At 49.2% G+C, this 15,911-nt stretch overlaps 1 long non-coding RNA gene across 5 annotated transcripts; it reads right to left on the minus strand.

The window, feature by feature from the left end:
- Positions 1-523: 523 nt before the first annotated feature.
- LOC126488470 (uncharacterized) lies at positions 524-11,779 on the minus strand. 5 transcript variants are annotated; one of them, XR_007588700.1, is made up of 7 exons: positions 11,431-11,779; positions 7,538-10,882; positions 3,879-4,934; positions 3,608-3,738; positions 2,573-2,653; positions 1,933-2,123; positions 524-1,435 (listed from the first exon to the last, which is right to left on the minus strand). It is a non-coding gene; the product is annotated as an uncharacterized lncRNA (long non-coding RNA). The 5 variants fall into 5 exon arrangements; XR_007588699.1 differs by lacking the exon at positions 11,431-11,779 and having other exon boundaries at positions 7,538-7,600; positions 8,036-11,047; XR_007588701.1 differs by lacking the exon at positions 11,431-11,779 and having other exon boundaries at positions 3,879-3,937; positions 4,051-4,934; positions 7,538-11,047.
- Between the last annotated feature and the right edge of the window lie 4,132 nt (positions 11,780-15,911).

Here is a 15,911-nt window from a genome sequence, read left to right on the forward strand (position 1 = left end):
GGAGTGTGGCTCTGACCTCTTCACTGTCCTCCTCACTGCTGCAGAGGGACAACCAGGAAGTCAAAGCAGTGATCCTGGGACTTCCGCTTTAAAGCAGTGTGTTGATGGGAAGGGTTAGTTTGAAAGTCAAAAAATGTTCAATAGTATAATATCAATTGATGTTTGGAAAATAAAAAAACACATTATTTTTATACACAGGAAAGAGTGAACTTCAACATATCCCTAAGTAAAGTAAGGATCAGCTCTCGCACCTGCCCCAGGCATTGATGGGCAAGGGAAGGGGCATCTCTCTGCCACTCATGCGGCCATATGACAGATGAGTGATGGGGATAGCTCTTCCATGCTCACAACTTTGGGGCTGGCTCATCCACATCTCCATCAACAGCATGGCTTGGTTCTATCAGGTTGCCCTGGCGAGTCTCGGGGCCGGCTCCTCCACACCAACTGCAGCTGGTGTGAGACAGTGGTAGCTGTCTCTTGCTCTTATGACCTTGGGGCCAGCTCACCCACCTGCCTCGGGTGTTCACGGGGTGTGTGTCAGGAGACTTCTATGTGTGAACTAAATGAAGATCAACCATTTCTCACCAGTCCCGTTATTCCTCGGTAGAGGCTTGTTACACAATTTTCATTCAGAGTTCCTAGTGTCTCCCACTGAGACGGGAGAAGCATCAATCTTAGATGATTTTATTTGCTGATATTTATAAAAGAAACAATTGAACAAAGCAGAAAACCCACAGGTTGACAAAACAATTCTGATCCATTCATATGTCCCTTTCTGTCCCCCTGACCATGTACTATGGAATCATACAGCTCCAGGGACACATGTGCAGAGGGTGGTGAGCCCAAAGCTATGTGGGGGAGGGGGTAACTGTTGACAGCCACATTGGAAACCACGTAAGTTTCCCAAAAGCCAGATAGCAAGGCATCCTTGACTGTGTCCACACCCAGGACTGTTCTTTACCAGTGGCCATGACCACCATTTGCAGACGCCAAATCTTAGAGGCACATTTGTTGCAATGAAGTCGATGAGCAGTGCAGTGGCCAATGAAAAGACGACAGTCCCTTCCATTAGGGGACTCTATCTAGTAGAGGCAGGAGGTACACAAATAGCTACTGCGAGCAGTGGGTAGGAAGCCTGGTTCCACTGCATTCCTCCTGAACTCCAGAAGGGAAGAGATTCCCCTTTCACTGGATGAGCCCGATGATCCGCAGCTCTGGGGCGGGGTCTGCTGAGCTGAGAGCTGCTCTACCCAGGTCTCCATGGAGACACCTCCGTCCTTAGTCAGCCTCTTCCCGTGTCCCTTGGGAACCGTCTTCTGGTGGAAGCTGAAGAGAAGGATGGTGAGACCAACATGGTTGCTTTGAAAGTCATCTGTGAAGGGCACTTGGTGAAGAGATAGCAGAAAGAGTGAGCAGTGACGGCCATAGGCTAATCCTAGAAGAAGGAAAACATAGGAGGAAAAGGGGAGAGCATCAGAAGCCATCCTGAGGAGGGACCACTCCCCTCTCTGGGTCCTCTTCTTTAGGCCCCTTGTCCACCAGCAGAAGGAAGACCTTCCACTGTTCAGAAAAAAGCCTCCAGCACCAGCCCATGATCCCAGGAATCTTCCCAACCCTTGTCCTTATCAGCCACCCCCATGTGTCATCAAGTTTCAGCATGCTAGCACTGACAATGAGCCAAGGGACTCCCAATCCCTATGACGGACACCTCAGACTGTCACCAGTATCTGCCAGTGATGGCCCCTAAGTCTCAAGGTACTCAGGCACCTGTGTCTGGTCAGCAGTCATGGGTCACAAGACGTTTGCCCTTACGGGTCATCTAGCTGAAGCTCTCACGTTGTAGCTGATGGGAATGAGCCCCGGGCACCAGCTAAACATTTCCTGTCATGCTCATTTATTGTGGTTAGCTCAAAGAACAAAGGTGGTAGCTACCGAGACTCCAACATGTAGGAAGACCAAGGAAGACGCTGGGATGAGAAAGGCCTGTTCAGGATCATGTACCAACACGACTGTAGCTCAAAGCATAACTGAGGGTTCCACTCAGGATCCTGGAGCTAACAGGGTCTTCTCACCAGTCGGAGGATGGAGATGTTTCCCTCACAACTGGGCACACTCCCACAAACCTGTAGAGAAAATCCTCAGTAAGCTTTCACCTGAGATCGGGCAGGAGCCAGCTAAGCTCACGATGGAGAGCCAGCTGGGGGTGCAGGATAGTATGTGAGTGTGTGAACTACTCCCCCACCCCCACCCTAGCTCATTTTCTGGGCTATTGACTGAGCTCCTGGAAGGCCACCTTCCCTGCCTCCAGGAGGCACTAAGGAGCAGCAAAGGTCTGTCCTCATGACCCCAGGGAAGGGCCAGCTCTGAGACAAGCTAAGCCAGCACAGAGATGTCCATCTCCCAAGTTGTCACTCAGCCCAGCAGCGACCTGCTTCCTCCCGAACCTCCACAGGGACATCACATAACTTCCCAGCCAGAACACACTGGACTCTGGCCCACCAGTTGAAGAGCATGGTACCATGTCAATAAACATGCTGGAAGACCCTGATTTAGGTTTTTGCAGAAGGAAAACCTTGAGAGGGAGAAGGGAACTATGTCCATTCTTGGGCTCTTCTTTCTCCAGGCTTGTCTCCTCCTGGAACTTCAGACACCCCTTTGGGAAGGACAGGTGGTTTAGTTATTTTCCTGAAGGAAAAACTAAAACAAAAGAAAAATGATAGCAGCCAAGCATTAGCTTAGCACCTATGCTATACCAGATACATTATGACTCTATAATCATTTTAAACAATACATAATTGTGGTGATAATTTGTTTGTGATCTCACAAATAAAGCTTGCCTGAAGATCAGAGTGCAGAGCTAGCCACTAGTTATAGAGGCCAGGCAATGGTGGCACACACCTTTAATACCAGTATTTGGGAGTCACATGCCCTTAATCCCAGCATTATGGAGGTAGAGACGGGAAGGAATACGGCTGGGTAGAGAGAGGAATATAAGGCAGGCAGAGACAGCTCAAGGCATTCAGTCTGAGGATTCATGGAGAAAGGATCTTGACCCCTTCAGTCTGAGGATTCAGTAGAGTTAAAAAGTCTCTCTAGTGGCTGACTCCTTTACTTCTCTGATCTTTCAGCATGTACCCCAATATCTGACTCTGGGTTTTTATTATTAAAACAAATCAGAGTACACATAACCATGTGCAGTTTAAGCCCCTGCAGCCTCGGCCTTACAGATAAGGAAACTGAGGTTCTGGAAGTTTAGATGCTGTCCAAAGGCACACAACTAATAAATGGCCAAACTGGGTTTGGGTAGTCTGGTTTCAGAGACTAGGATCCTTCCGACATCTCATCCTTCTTTCTAGAACCCAGGCAACAAGACCTGTAAGAGGCCTACAAGAAAGAGGCCCCTGATTTTCACACTGCCACACGTGAGTTATGATCCAACCACGTGATCCTGCAGACCCTCCAGGTTTCCTAGCCAGGCTCCTCCCCCACTGACGTGTAAAGATGGCTTTGCTGTCTGATGACCTTTGCCATATATTGTCTTTTAGATTGTTTGTTTTCCATTTAATTTAATCTAGAATCCTGTTGCTATTGGGTAGGAGGTACCGACCTCCATGCGGGTGCAGAGATGAAGAATGAGGAACCCAAGGTAGGGAGATGCTACCTCCCCAGCATCTCTTTGTCCAAGGACCGGCTCCAAGCTCCGACATCCAGCTGAAGGAAGGCACCTGCGCTGGATACCTGGAATGACATGCGGATCTGCCTGATAGAGCTCCAGACAGGAGCAGGGGGATACCTGGAATGACATCCTGACCTGTCTGATAGAGCTCCAGGAGCAGGGGGAGGATTTTTTTTTTTTTTTTTTTTTTTTTTTTTTTTACCTTGCAAACAATTCCATGGCGTCCAGGAATCAGCAGCACTAGCGCACGGTCGCCATCTGCTGAGCGTGAAGGGGAAGTTCAGTGAGACGACATGCTACCTACAGGGCTAACCAGGGGAGCCCAACAGCCACTCTGCCTGTTTCTATGGGCCTTCTTTCCCCATGGTGTCTACCTGTTTGCAGGCAGATGGCCACTAGCTTGGAAAAGCAGGGGAGAAACTTCTGGGTGATCGCAAAAGGACTTTTGAACATGCCAAGCCTAACCTTGATCGTGGAAGGATTTTTGTTGTTGTTGTCGAAAACTTAGATTGTTAGCCAGGCCTGTAATCCCAGTTCGTAGGGAGACTGAATCAGGAAGATTACTAGTTCAAGACTGACTTGGGAGAGTTAGTAAAAGACTCTGTCTAAAAATGAATAAAAATGGAAAGAGCTAAGACACAGCTCTGTGGCAGAGGCCGTGTGCCGTGTCCTAGGTTATTCAGTCCCCAACCATGAAAAAGGCTAATAAAAGTAAAGAGGAAAGAAAGGAAGAGAAAAGCAAAGGGGCTTCTTGGTTGCCGCACACAAGGTGGTGGCTGAGACCTGAGTTGGATCTGCTCCCCAGGAGCTGTTTTTCTCACACTGCGGCCCTTCCCAGGTCCCATGACCCTACACTCATTTTCCATCCAGTGGCTTATCTGGCCTCAGATTGAACTTTCTAACCCTCTGCTTCAGCTTGAAATAGAAGCACAAGCAATAATGATGCAATTTAGTAAATGGGTACTGTAGCTCTCCATTTATACATACAAACTGCACTCCAACCCACTCCCAGGAAAGTTCCATGTCACATGACAAGGAACAGGCAGAACTGACATCCAAACTGGTAAAGTCTAGGGGAGCCTTTCACTGCCCCAGTTCAGAAGGCTCCGGGGACCCCAGCTCATGCTGGCTGCTCGCAGTGGTTCTTCAGGCACATGTTTTCCTCCATAACTTCCTGTCGTGTCCTCAGTCCCAGCCCCCTGTCGTTGAGAAGCGAGCAGAAGGAGTGAGGTCAGCCAGGAGCCAGGCAGTCATGAACCTGAAGGAAGGGGACAAAGTTGAGAATCAAGTCACAAAGTTCGATCAGGACACTGACACTCATGGCTTTGAAGACTGATACTGAGTGACACTGTGAGAGGACTCCACTGTGTCCAAGATCATGTGTGTGTGTGTGTGTGTGTGTGTGTGTGTGTGTGTGTCTAACTGGAGACCACAACTATGGACCCCTCGGGATATCGACAACGTATGATGTCCTGATGGGCATCAAGGGATCAAGGAGCTGGGCTGAACTTAAGTTTGCACCTCGGTCCTTCCTATACACAAGGAGCTCAAAGTCTGCCTGAGGACGGAAGATGCACTCCAACCTCCAGGGTTGGGGCCAATAGAACAGGAATTGTTCTATAGGTCAGAGGCAGACTGAAGATGGACTGACGCCAACAAAGGGGAGGAGATACTGCTTCAAGAATATGGCACCCAAATGCGCTGAGCTCCTGGGGAGCTTTAGGTGGAGGGAGATCCCTGACCAAGGACACAGGCCTCCATCAGAATCAGGGGAAAGGAGGTGGTTCAGGAAGGGGCCGGAGGCTGGTTGAGGAACATGGCTTCTACTATTTATTTATGATAAATTGCAATATTGTGTTGGTTGGCTCAACGGTTGTCCATATGAGCACCGTTTTGAGCACCAAGTCACACTGGCAGAACACCTGCCTTCCAGGGTCATGGAAGCCAAGGGAGCTACTGAGGATTCTGTGCAAGAAGCTGGCATGGGTGAGAGGGGGAGTGGCCAAGGTTTAGAGTGGCAGCAGAGTGGCTGGCTCTCCCAATAAAATGACAAGCTCTCTAAGGCATACTTCGTGTCCTGTGAGGTATCGGTGTGCCCCACCCAGTACCAGCCACTCTACAGGGCCTACCTTTATTTAAAGAGATTTTTTAAGTCATGGGCCCCGCCTTTAAACTTGTCCTTTTGGGAGGGAGACAGAAATAAGTCACAGATCAGGAGAAAAAACAGAGCCCAGAGGTGGTTCCTCCACAGGTTCTGGAAGTGGCAGAAGGAGGGACAACTATGGCCCTTCAACCTCAGCCAAGTTGCCAGCCACCCACGAAGGTAGTGTAAGATCCTTTGGTGTTTGGAGTGGGTCACTCTGCCATTTTGGCAGACAGTAAACAAATAAGAAAGGAGCAGGTGGGCCTGGCACCATCCGGACGATTCACTGGCTCCTCTAGAGGCTATGGATACGTAGCCAGAGCACCTGGCTATGAATGGGGTAGGGGTACAGGTTCTACAGTCACAGCACCTCGCTTTGCATCCTGCCCCTGCTTCCTGACATCTGTAATGTGCTTGACACCTCTGCAGCTTCAGTGCCTCCACTGGCAGTGTGACAAGGGCCTCTGAGCCCAGCGCAGTTTCTTTCTTGTGACTAGCACAAACTGTTACCACCTTTTATGAAAAGCTTTTTCTGACACCCCAGGCCCTTGCCCAGGAGCAGGTGTTGCCCCTCCTATGTGCCCCCAGCTTGTGCCTTTAACTGTTTCCCCTGACTCGTAATTACCTAAATGAACTGACGCCCCTGCCTCAGTCCCCACTGGGAGCCTCCTGGGGTAGGTGCTGTGACTGTCACAGCAAAAGCTCCTTGCGAACCTGTGGAATAGTGGTTCCCAAAGATCCAAGGAAAGGCCCATTTGTGGGCTTAGAGAGCTGGGCAGAGGTTCGCAGCAGCAGGCAGAAATGGTAGTGGCTTGTAGTGGGGAGCTGCGGGCAGCATTCCCACCTGGCTAGCTTACGCCCCAAAATAACAACACACAAACTGTATTCATATAAACACTGCTTGGCCCATTATATCTATCCTCTTCTTATCTAACTCTCACACCTCGACTAACCCATTTCTAATAATCTGTGTAGTGCCATGAGGCAGTAGCTTACCAGGAAGATTCTAGCCTACGTCCATCTTGGGTCAGAGCTTCATCGTGTCTGCCTTAGATAGGAGAGGCATGGCATCTGCCTCACTTCCTTTCTTCCCAGCATTCTGTTCTGTCTACTCCACCCACCTAAGGGCTGGTCCATCAAATGGGCCAAGGCAGTTTGTTTATTAACCAATGAAAGTAGAAGGCCCATCTACATCAGTGGCTGTGTGGTCTGGAGCCATGGTGAATTCACACGTCTGTCTAGCCACCAGATCTTAAGCCTACTTCCGGTTAAGATGACTCACCAAGGTTGGTCACAGGGGTAGAACAGTCACAGATGAAAAGGACGGTGACTTCTCCAGGGCCTTCTGACTTATCCCTTAAGTGCCCCCCAAAAGACCTACATCTATCAGAATACATGACCTGGAAAGAACAGCGGGCCCAAGTTGTAGGCAAGGGATCCTGCCAGTTCTAAGGATCCCCCTGGGACTAAAACCACAGGGATTATTGCTACCTGGAGAAACTGAGAGCTAGGAAGGTTCTTTAATTCTCTGGGAGTGACATAGGGACCAGAAGCCAGGAGTGTCCCTGAATCCAGAGAAGCAGAAAGAAACAATGGATATCTGGATGGCTGTTCCACCACCCCCAGCCCTCCCTTAGCTGGCTCCAAAGCAAGCTCAGCCCCACCTCTTAACCTCAGAATGTCAGGTAGGCCGAGTGAACAAATGAACGTTCTCCTACCTCTGTTGTCTGAGGCCTGGCCTTGTGTATTCCACAGCTTTCCAGGGTATGCCAAGGCAGCACCTGGAAGTAGAAGCAGGGTTTGCATCTTGTCTAAACCCATGCTGCCTGCACTTCCTGCCTCCTTCCGTGAGTCTATGACTCTCCTCCCCACCTCCCTGACATGGCCACTGTTTTCCGGACTTGCTTTGGGATATTGGACATGCACCGTCCATACACTGCAAAGCATGTTATTGGCCACATTGGTCCTTGTGTTCACCCTTGGTTGCTCTATTTGAAATTTGCAGTCTATGGCAGTGGCTTCGAGATGACAGGATTCAAGGGACAGAGTTAGAGATATGTGCATCAAGTAAGGGGTGGAGGTCAGGGCCACGCAGGCACAGAGGAGCCCCCTCTTCCGTTTTTCTCTCGTCTCATACTCTAAGGCTGGCTCCGACGGAGCATCCCTGACTCCTTCCACCTCCCACGGAACCCTCTGGTCCTTCACTGTTTACTTACTCCTCCAGGGGCTGCTCTTGGCTCCTCAGTGAGTGCCACCAGGATTGCTGTTCCAGCTGTGAAGGCTGACAGGAGTCCGGCTGAAGCATCCTCTGGCCCCACCTCACCTGGAAGTTCTCTGACCCTGCGCTCGGGTCTGCTGGTGAGTCCTATCCCCTCACACACTCTCAGGCATGCACACATACACATGCATTCACATGCCCACACGCATTCACACACTCACATGCATTCACACACGCAGGCCCACAGATGTGAGCCTGTTCCACCTTGACTGGAAGTCAGAGAGTTTGAGCTTATGCTTGCTCTTTCAAAGCTGTTGACGTCAGGTGTGGTTGCTTGGTGTTTTGGACATCAAGATGGCCCATAGAGATGGATCTGCTCCACCCTGACCAAAGGTCGGAGAATTCAAGCCTATTCCTGTGCTCCTTCTTTTAAAATAGGAGGATTTGATATTGGGAGTGGCTGCCTACAGGATACTTGGTCTAAGGTGTGTTCACTGCATATTCCTGCCCCAAAATGCTTTATTCAGGAAATAATGGCTTGATGTCTCAAGTACTGAAGCAAGCAACTGTTCTGGTTGTCCTTTGTGTCATGGTAAAGCTGTCTTTTGCCTTCTTCCCCCACTTCTGTATAGGGGTATAAAAGTATATGAAAATTAAACACAGGCGAATTCAATATTCAATATTCACTTAGTTGCCCTCCTGGTACTATCCTATGTCTCTGTATTTCTTTCACATCTCTGTTCCTCCTACCTAACATTCCTAATCCACACACCCCTACCCTGGAACATAAGAACTTGTCATGGCTGAATGGCAGCAAAAGTTACTCCATCTGTGGACACAAAGCCGTCTGTGTCCACTCTGACCATTCACCCTGCTTTTCTTAAAGTCAAAGAGAGGAACCAGAGGAACAGGGGACAAGGGTCAGGAGGACCTCAGGATAGACAGCACCACAGGAGGCGGACGGTCTTCTCCCATCCCAGTGTGGACTGTCTCAGAACATCGTCTCTTGCAAAGGTGCTCTTACCATGTAGACATGAACTCAAGACTGGCCTGGGCTACATGACAAGATCTTGTCTCAAAATATAATAAAATATAAATAAATAAACCATCAAAATAAAATCAGTGGCACTACCTAGAAGCTGTGTGCATGGGCCTCTCCAGTGCCCTGTGGCCTGTCTGACCCAGCGTAACATAAATCCTGGCTTCCTGTCCCAGTGTTGAGTCTGTTTCTCCCCTGCCCCTCTCTCACAGCGTTGAAGGATCAGGCCTCTGTCTGTCTCAACCTGTGGAATCCTTATCTCTCCTTCAGTTCCCTGTGTAGCAATGACCTGCAGGAAAGTTGTAGTCACTGCAAACTCCGGATCACCTCTTCCTCCCTCTACTCCCCCTAACCCACACCTACAGAGCCGAGATTTAAACAGCTGTCCATAGACCTCTCCTCCATAGATCTACCCTCCTCACTTCAAAGACAAAGGACAGCACCCCAGTTTAGGAGCCAACCTAGTCTGTGAACACTTGCACCTGGCTCTACAGTGACCCCAGGGCATCTCCTACCAGGCTCTTTACGAAACAGTGCCTCAGTTTCCTCTTCTGACAGACTGTGCCCTGTAACCCTGTAAAGACACCAAGGACCACGGCTAGGAACTCTCCAGTTTATACACCTGGGACCAGGACAATGGCACGATCTCAAGATGTGGAAAAAAACAGTGACTGCCTGGAACCATGCCGGGCTGCACCTGCTGGGCTGCACACTCCTGTGGGTACACACTGCGTTTGATGTCACCCTCTGTGCCCTTGACACTGCTTGCACAGATCCTCATCTGGTCTCCAATCAGAACCCAAGTCCTTGCACCCGTCACCATCCTATCATGTGCCATCCTATCATGTGCCACTACCTACCCTGAAGAATCACATTTGAAGTGCTCCAATAGTATCTGCAGGTGGCCCTTGCTTCAGAGCCTCCCCGCCTGAGACCTGTGTACTGCTCTGCGCATGGGCCAGTCTCATCCTCTCATTTCCTGACACTAACTACCTGCTTCTCCGTGTCTGACAACTCACTTTCTGCTCCGTGTTAACCCAAGTCCCTTGTCCATCTGCAACAAAACCTCCCACTGCTTCTGTTCTTCTTCACACTCATGACAAGCATTGTCAGTACCACGCAAAGTCTAATCCTAGAGAGAGGCTGCGAATTCCCTGTGGGGACTGGATCACTGGCTACCCTGACTAGGACCAAATCCTGGAGATGCTGTTCTTGGAAGGTAAAACTCTGCCATCTGAAGGCTGGGTGCCATTCCCTGTCAGTCTTGGGTCTTCACACTCCCAATCCTTACAATTGCCATGGGAGTCTTGGGAGACTGCCATGCAGGACCTGAAATCCTGAGAAGTCACCCTACTCTAGGGATAGCAGGTCAGTTCAAGAGAATTGGGCTAGATGTCTACTGGGAAGTCCAGTGATGACAGAGCCCCCCCCCATTAAGTGCTCCCATCAGCTTATGGGCCATCCCCACTGAGAAGGAAGCGTGACTAAATGCTGCCCAAGATCTCTGTCCACCCCAAACAAAACAGTAGAAAGACCCTCATATTTTGCCCCCAGCCCTGCTTAGCCCACCTGCTCTCAGAACAGCTACTGCAGCCCGTGGGGACATTCTTGGTCATCTGCCTTACCGCTGAGTGGGTTAAGTCATCCCTGGGGTCCCCAGGTAAGACATGGTTCTTCCCTGAGGCAGAGAACAAGAAACTGTACTTACAATAAGCTTTCACTAATGAGGGAAGCGAAGCACAGAAAGGTTAGGGAACTTGCCCAACATCACACAGTTTGTGAGGCTGAGATTCAGGTCCAGACAGTCTGGAGGTCAGAGATACACACTTGGTAAGTGGGATGCACTGTGCTCACTGGGTCAGGGACTGTCCTTCAGGGTGGAGAGTAATCAACCTTGATGCACATTCAAAATAGTCCTTTTCCTGTTGGATCTGACAATCATCCAGTGCAAGCATCCATAAAGCCCTTCCTTTTCCCCCTTCTTCTCCCTCCTCCCGCTCCTCCTCCTGCTCCTCCTCCCCCTACTCCTCCCACTTCTCTCCCTCCTTCCCTTCCTCCTCCATCCTCCTCCCTTTTCTTCTCCCCTCCTCCCTCCTCCTCCCTCCCCCTTTTTTCTCTTTCCTTCCTCCTTTTCTCCTTACCTCCCTTCACCCCCCACTACTTTGCCTCCCTCTCTCCTGCATTCACACCCTCCTTCCCTCTATTCCCTTTCTTTCTCCCCCCTTCTCTCTCTCTGCCCCTTTCTCCATCCCAGTTCTCTCCTTCCTCCCTCCCTCCTTCCCTCTCTGATAAGGCCTCTTCCATTGAGATCAAAGAAAGAGTTTTCTAACCCTCGGGCTATAAAATAAACAAACCTTGGCAGTCTTTTGGGGATCAAGGCACCCTAGGGAAATGGTCCTCAATCCCATGCAAATAGGAGGATGTTTCTGTCCCCACCACCACCAACAAATCCCTCATTGTTAGAGAAGAGCACCCTTGGTGATTATCATTAGATCTTAGAAATGACTGCGGAAGCAGCGAAGACAGTCAGTCAATGTCGTGTCCCCAGCTCTTATTGGCCACCCTGCTGGTGTTGCCTGGGGAGACTCATGCCAGACCTTTCTTAGGAACACCACCACACACACACACACACTTGGCTCCTACCGATTCTGTGTCTTCTTCAGTCTCAAAATTAGTCAAGGCTGTACCTCTTACATTCTGTAGGCTGCCTCTCTGGTCACAGTAGAGTTTCTCAGGGGCAGACCCTGTCTTGGCAACCTCAGGGGAATCTGCACGTTCTATCCCTCTTACGGAATCTAGTTGATCCAGTTGTTTCATCATCATCTTTGTAAGCTGCCTCAACATTTTTATAGAATGACTTCTCTGGAGGCTGCAGAATTAAGCACAGGTGTTTATGAGCATGACTTATTCAGACTGGAACCATGAAATGAGTGGAGCCAGGTTGGAGGGAGTACACCCCTCGTTGGTTTTGAGCTGCTCAGCCCTGAAATAATTACACAGAAACTGTATTATTTAAATGCTTAGCCCATTAGCTCTAGCTTCTTATAAGCTAACTCTTACATATTAATTTAACCCATTTCTATTAATCTGTGTATCAATATGTGGCAGTGGTTTACCTGTAAAGTTTTAGCATGTCTGACTCTGGCGGCTCCATGGCTTCTCCCTAACTCCGCCCTTCTTTCTCCCAGCATTCAGCCTAGCTTTCCCTGTCTACCTAAGTTCTGTCTTGCTATAGGTCCAAAGCAGTTTCTTTATTCATTAACCAATAAAAGCAACACATTGACAGAAGGACTTCCCACATCAGAGCCAGGTTAGGTTCAGGAACCTTCCCTGCCCTGCAGGCCTCTGAAATATGCTGCCTTGGGAGTGGTCAATGAGCAATGACTCTGTTTCAAAGCCAAACTGAAACTGTATGTGTGTTGGGGGGGGGGGTGTCTCTGCTCTAGGCCGCTCTTTCCCATCCCAAAGAAGTTACTCTTGAATAGAATCTTCCAGAAGACAAGAGAGCACGTGGGCATGTGGCACAGCATTCCTCAAACACCATGCATCTCTGTCTGCATCCCTGGCTTCAACTTTCCCCACACCCATCTCTGTTTTCCTTTATTCTTCTTACCCTTGAAACTCAACAGCTATAGTCAGTAGAGAAAGACTGCGGCAGGAGCCAAGGCTGAAGCATCTCTATGAAAAGATGGACAAGGAAAGCCTCCAGAGAGGCAGTGAGGGATGGGAAGGTGGCATAGGATGTGCCCACTTGAGCCCTGCCTTTAGTTGGCAAAGCAAGCTTCCTTCAGAACCCTGGTGGGCTCTACACTGCGTTCATCTCCACAGAGCTTTGGGTAAGCCTTCCCATGCAGTGTGAGAAAGCGGTTTCATGTTGTGTGGGTGGAAGCTGGCAGAGAGGGAGTCCTGCCCAGCCTCGTATTTCTTGCGGTGATGGACATCAAACCCAAGGCCCTGTGTTTGTCCAGCAAGCTCTGCAGCTGAACCTTAGCCCCAAGCTTGTTTATTGGTTTTCCTCTAGAAAGCTTCCTGCACTTGGCTCCTTGTGGGGGCAGGGTGGGATTGTGGTATCTGGCAGAGAAGAGAGAGCTAATTGTAAAAGCCACTCACTCGCAGGTGCCTCCGAGGGCACTCCTGCCAGCCTCGTGGCTGCCATAATGAGTTTCTGAGCATTGTGGGCTGTTCCTAACAAGGGTAACTAAATCATTCATTTCATTACCGACAGGGCTTGGCAGATAATTGTGCACGAGGCAATTATAATCATGCACATTCCAGGAAGGCGTGTGACCAGCTGATCCTCAACAGCCATGCAGAAGGAAAGAGGAGTCAGGGCTGAAAGCACCCTGGCCTTATGCCTGAGATGAGCTAGGCTTCCAGGCTGGTGGCTCTAGGCAAGGGAGGGAGGGAGAGAGGGAGAGAAAGAGGGAGGAGCGCAGGAGGGAGGGAAAAGGAACTAGGCAGGGAGGGGGAGGAAAAGAGAATCAGAAAGGGAGGGGTAGAGAGAAAGAAAGGAAGGAAAAAACAGAATGAGGGGAAGTCAGGGGACTAGGAATGGAGGGAGGGAAGGAGAAACGAAATCCGGGAGGAGAAAGGGGGAAGAGAGTGAAAGAGAGACAGGGAAAAGGAGAGAGAAGGCACTGAGAAAGAAAGGAGCTGAAAGAGGGACAAGGGAGGGAGCTGGATAGAGGGAAGGGGAGGAGAAAAAGCGAGTGAGTGGAACTGAGGGGACCCAGAGGGAGATGGGGTTTGCACCCGACACAGGGGTCTTCCTGACGTTTTTTTCCTGATTGGTGTAGTCTGCTTAGCTTCACTCCTATCTCCGCCTCCCTGCAGACCTGAGTGCCACAGGCCTGCCATAGTAACTTCCTAAAACATTAATTTTGTCTCCTTAGCCTCCTGACTGAGAAATCCTCCTGACTTGGTTGTGTCCTTGATTTCCAGCTTTCAAACGCAGCTCTCGCCAGTGCCCAGTTCCCCCCAGTGAGGCAACAAACGGCAGGGCAAACGAAATGCGTGTGTGCCACGGAATACTACTCAGCCATGCAAAGGAACGAAGTATTGATCCATGCCACAGCATGGATGATCCTTGAATATTACTGTAAATAAAATAAGCCTGCCATAGGAGGCCACACATTATAGGATTCCCTGCTAGATAAATTGTCTAGAAGAAGAAGGTCTGTTTCTATCTCTCACCAGAGAGACATAAAGTTGGCCAGTGGTCACGCCAAGAAAGGGAAGAGAAGAAGGGAGAAGATGGGCAAGGCTATAAATAGGGATGAGGTTTCTTTGGGGAATGATGTGGACATCCCAGAAGGAGGGTGACGGCCTCATTACTCTGTGGCTCCACTAACAGCTACTGGGTTATACTCTCATGGGATGGCAATATAAATAAAAATCCTCCCATGATTTATGGTGTAGTGTAATGTGGGAGTCCCCAAAGGCTGGACCTACAGAGTCAGACACTGTCCATCCAGTGCCTGGCTTATCAGTGTTGCCATAGCAATGAAACAAAACAGATGCCATTGAGATTTAATACCACGCCCCCCTCCAGGGTCCTTCCGCATCTCTAACTCTGAGCGGGCCTAAAATCCATACACAACTGTCCACTTTTACCTTTTCTGTAAATTCACCATGTTACATATAAGATCACAATCCATGCTTTGGAAGCATGCGTATACATGGCAAGTTTGTGAGCCTATGAGGGGCATGAAGCACAAAGGATAAACATATGCATAATAAAATAATACATGGACAATTTAACAGTCTGGGGAGTCAGATTAACCCAGAATTCTACCCAATAAATAAAAGCAAAATCAGTAAAACTGATGCCTTGGAATAATACATTATTATTATTCCTATACTTCATTACGTTGTGGGATATTAGTAAACTGCGTGAAGATACATCGCTGTGATTGGTTTAATAAAGAAATGAATGGCCAATAGCCCATTTATACCTTCTACCTTCTTCAAACCTCTAAAGGTACCAGGCACACATGTGGCAAATAGACTTGCAGCCAAAACCCTTATACATATAGAATAATAAAATAATTAAAAACAAAATAAATAATGATAATACCTAGCGAACACTGGACATTAAATGTTTTGTTGTTATTATCATTGTTATTACCATCAATTTTCGGCTTGCATTTATAAACAAGCAACCTGACAACCATCCCCAGCACTCACCATCACCGACCCCACTGCCAATGTTCCTGCTGTGGCCTTTCCACCACTGCTAGCTTGGAGGACAAGAGAGAAGAGAGGTGAACGGTGATGTGTGGGGTGCAGACAGCCATCCCAGCAGGGATGAAGGAATGGATTATTGCGAGGGGATATCAGCTTGCAAGCTGGAGCGGGGACAGCCATTTCCTAAAGCCTGCATCCCAAGACTAGAAAGACTCTGCTCATCTCTTGTTTTGCTATCCTCTGGAACATCAGGTTATGGGAGCTGGGATGGTCAGCTTTGTCAACTTGACATAGCTTGGAGTCACCTGAGAAGACAGTGTCAGGGAGGGGTTGTCTACACTAGGCAGACCGGTGGACTGCTCTGTGGGGAATTGTCTCACTTGTTCAGAGATGTGAGAAGATGGAGTGCAGCGCCATTCCCTAGACAGGAAGACGGGCCTAAACTGTGTAAGAGTGTGTGAAGAAATCACACTAAACCAGGCAAACAAACAAGTGAGTGCATTCGTTCATTTCTCTCTGCTCTTGTCTGTGGATATGGTGTGACTCTGCTCTTGTCTGTGGATATGGTGTGACTCTGCTCTTGTCTGTGGATATGGTATGACTAGCTGTTTTAAGCTCTTGTCACTGCAGCCTATCCATAGTTATGGGC

The sequence above is a fragment of the Alexandromys fortis genome, unplaced genomic scaffold, assembly GCF_014885135.2.
Source record: "Alexandromys fortis isolate MF-2015 unplaced genomic scaffold, M_Fortis_MF-2015_v1.1 scaffold_208, whole genome shotgun sequence".
Taxonomy (NCBI): Eukaryota; Metazoa; Chordata; class Mammalia; order Rodentia; family Cricetidae; genus Alexandromys; species Alexandromys fortis.